A 4,302-nucleotide genomic window follows, 5' to 3' on the forward strand; every position below is an offset into this window, starting at 1 on the left:
TACATCATAATTTCAAAACGTTGGGAAGGACAAAACTGTATTCCTTTTAGCAGAAGTGTTTATCATTTCACAACTGCATTAATTATTTTTACAACAAGCTTCCTGACAACTGAAGGCATCCACCCAGACCATGCAGCCGTATACAGAGTGCATTCATGGAAAGAATGGGACTGCTGCCCAAATGATGCCATTCAGGAACCCAAAGAAGAACTGCCAAGCGGAGTAAATCTCCCTAGGAAAGATTGGTTGACACTGAACCGGGCAAGGTCTAAAGTGGGGAAGACCAAAACAACCTTACAAAATTGGGGACTTTCTTCAGACTGCCGATGTCAATGTGGACACACGGCTCAAAACATGGACCACATCCTTCACTAGTGTAAACTTGGACCACATATCAGTGATATGGACCTGAGAGGCTGCACCCCTGAAGCCATCCAATGGATCCACCACTGGCGCGACACGATATGATGATGATGATGATGATCTCCAATTAATCAAACCACAAAAAATACATAATACATCATAATTTCAAAACGTTGGAAAGGACAAAACTGTATTCCTTTTAGCAGAAGTGTTTATCATTTCACAACTGCATTAATTATTTTTACAACACGCGTTTTCACTCTCACCACTTCAACCATAAAAATATCTTAACTTTAGAATTAGTCACACTAAATCGTGTGACAATATCAAATTCAACAAGCCAAGAATGTGATTCAAAAATTAAACATTTTCTCTGAGTGGTCTGAGCCGATATAATTGAGAATTATGAAAGTTTTGAGTGGCAGGTCACCAGACAGTATGGAAATAAAATTGGATCAATTGTAAAAAGACAATATAAAATACAGCCCCACAAGTATATGTGGATTTTATATATACAATGAGATTACATATGTATGTCATAAATACATTATTATAAACACTCATCAAAACTATATACAATGTCATTAAATATCACGATTTAAAAATCTATGTTAGAAAGTGGTAGCATCTTATAATTTATGCGAGCAATAAACATTTAATGGTTATTACAAATCATTAGAACATGTTGGTGATTTCTTTAAAAGATGCCAAATAAAATGCCATATCCAATTACAATGAATTTCATTTTGTTTAAATTCCATGTATGACTTTGCTTAATTCAACATCGTATTATATATTTAAACAAGGAAAAAAGATAAAAATACTGTTGGCCCATTTCCTTACAGAAATGATATATTTCTTCCTTGGCAAGGAGCAAATAAACGCACAGACCAACTGGCAATATACGAGTATGTTACTTCTAAACTACTCTATTTTACCAATTAATGATTGGTCGACTGAGATGTTCATTATTTGAAGAAAAAAGGAAGGGTTAAACTACATGTTGAATTCAAATAAAAACAACAAAATACTTGCTTATCTATATAATGACTACTTGGCGATGACATCATATATTCGAAAACAATGAATCTTTTTGTTTCTAGTCCTTAACTTATTCAAGCTAAATTCTAGACCCCACTTGTCATATAGCTAATATTATTTTGGCGTGAAAAGTGTGAATAAACATTCTCTCTCTCTCTCTCTGATGTTTATTTAGTAATAATGGCTGGCTGAGAAATTTATCATTTGAAAATTGATGGATCAAAAAAAATATTACAAGATCAAATCTATATATGAGAATATATTTTTACAATGATAATGTAAATAACGGATTTGTGTAAAATTGTTGAGCTTGTAATTTCTTTCTCAGATAAAAGAATATAATTTTATATCAACAATAATTTCTTCTCTAAGCATTAAGTATTAACATTATACAAAAATATTTCAATATTAAATAAATGAAGTATCTATTCCTTTTGTGAATCGCTTATGTCATATTTGCACAACTGCCATAAAGTATAAAACAAATTCAAAATTACATTCCATTGAAACCCAACATATAGGATATGATTATAAAGCACGAGATAATAAAACATGTACAAGAACATGATGATATTGTGATGTAATTTTGCGTGAATAAGATATCAAACTGTATAATGATAGGAGAAATGAATGGTAGATGCATTATTATTAAAGCGCAACAATGATGAGACAATTTCACTATCTGTATGACAAAACAAAGCCTATCCAACCACAAGATAATTGTAAAACATATTCCTAAATGAAAATGTGTGAGTTGATGTCAACCATATCATTATTGTTTTTTGAAAACGATGGGATATTTTTAAAATCAAAATTAAAAGAATGCTTACTCATAAAAATTCATCATTGTTACCGCTATTTTCATATGATTGCGAATAAATTAAAATTCTATCAAGCGTTACTTATGATGACATGTGACAAATGAAAAACAACATTACTCAATTAGGGTGTATAAGAAAATCAGTAGCACAAAGTCCTATTCAACTACAAGTTAATATAAAATCAAAGAACGAAATTTTAGAAATGGACTATGATTTTAATAATCTCTGAAAAACAAAAAAATGATAATGCATACAAACAAAGATCAATTACATATCAATCCAGATAAATACATTCAAATTATTGTTTACTTTAAAAATGGTTGCTTGGCCGTAATATCAAATATTTGAAAACTTGATGGATCATATTTAAAGAAAAAGAAAATAAATTCTAGTATTTTAAAACACTCTTTTAAGTTCCTGAATGTTATGCTTCATTTGTTATAAATCTATGACTGCTATACTAAAGAGTGAAATTAATTTTAAATTACTTGATATAAATGATGTAATAATAAAATATATTCCTATTAAAATTAACAAACTACATGATAAAAAAGTGTTGTCATGACAAAATTCAAAGGGCATTATCTACAGAACGTTTTGCAAAATATTTATATATTTATAGTTAGGTAACATATCACACATTTTATACAAATGACAATAATAGTTATAACATTAAATTTATAAAAGAAATAGAATAAACATTTTCAAAAAGAGTGAATTTTCTATTAATGTAAGGTAATGCCAATAAAATAATAATACGAAACACCTGAATTTCAGTTTATGTATATAATGATAACAAAAGCGTTCTTGAACCTGTTTGTTTTTTAAACAAACTGTAACATATTTTGTCAACATGTGCATTCTAACTAAATACTAAAATATCAAATTATCAAATTACTACGGCTGACTAAGAAATTTATTACTTGAATAACGATGAATATGAAAGAAATTAAAACCATGTTTTATAAAAACTTAACGTATTATTAATATTTTGTAATAAGTGCATCACTCTTACCTTTCTTTTAAGAAAAACTATTATTACTTTTGTATCATTGCTAATAAATCAAAAGTGTATAGGCATCGCAACATTAAAAGGGTATTAGAATATATCTATAGAATGATATGTCAAGCGATCTGTGTAATGTTTAAACAGAGAAGTTTCTAAAAACAAATCATTTCTTTAAGTAGTAAGCATTTACGTGTACAGAAAAAATATACTCAAGCTAATCAATATCAAATAAATGAATTGTTCTGTTTTTAAAAAGCTACTGTTATATTTGCATAAATAATGTTAAAGTATTAAAAGAGTTTGAAATTACATTCCAATAAAACCAGACATTGATGACTTTAAATGAAATATTAAACAATAAAACTTATAGGCAATGAATGATACATGAATAAGAGATTAAAATAAGATAAACTGAATATTGGATGAAATGAAAGTACATTTATCAAAACTTTATACAAAATGAAAGCTATTTTATACAGTACGCGAGTCATTAACATTAAAATGGCATTTGAAAATTCTGAGACAGGAAAAAAATTTCTTTTAATTTTGATGAGATGACTTTTCTTAAGAAAATTATCTTTCTATCCAAATTCAAGGTGATTGTAATAGATATTCCCATATGTCATGTTGCGAGTTGATGAAATATTGTGAAAAAAAATTAAGATTAAAGAAAAATGACACAACAGTGCAACTTGAAAAAATACGACAAAAACAACTGAAAGTTTACCATATCTGAAGTTAAAGATTGGGCATTTAAATCTTATTAACGGTGAATGAATTCTTTAAGTGCTTGAGTGTATAATATAGGCTTGAAAAAAATAGGAAAGGACGCGATGAAAGGAGCAATGGTGATAAGAGTCACCATTGATGGTGAAAGAGGCAATGGTGATAAGAGTCACCATTGATGGTGAAAGAGGCAATGGTGATAAGAGTCACCATTGATGGTGAAAGAGTCAATGGTGATAAAAGTCACCATTGATAGTGAAAGAGGCAATGGTGATGAGAGTCACCATTGATGGTGAAAGTGGCAATGGTGATAAGAGTCACCATTGATGGTGAAAGAGGCAA

Source organism: Berghia stephanieae, chromosome 4 (genome assembly GCF_034508935.2).
Source record: "Berghia stephanieae isolate SIO BIC M18660-M18661 chromosome 4, UCSD_Bste_1.3, whole genome shotgun sequence".
Taxonomy (NCBI): Eukaryota; Metazoa; Mollusca; class Gastropoda; order Nudibranchia; family Aeolidiidae; genus Berghia; species Berghia stephanieae.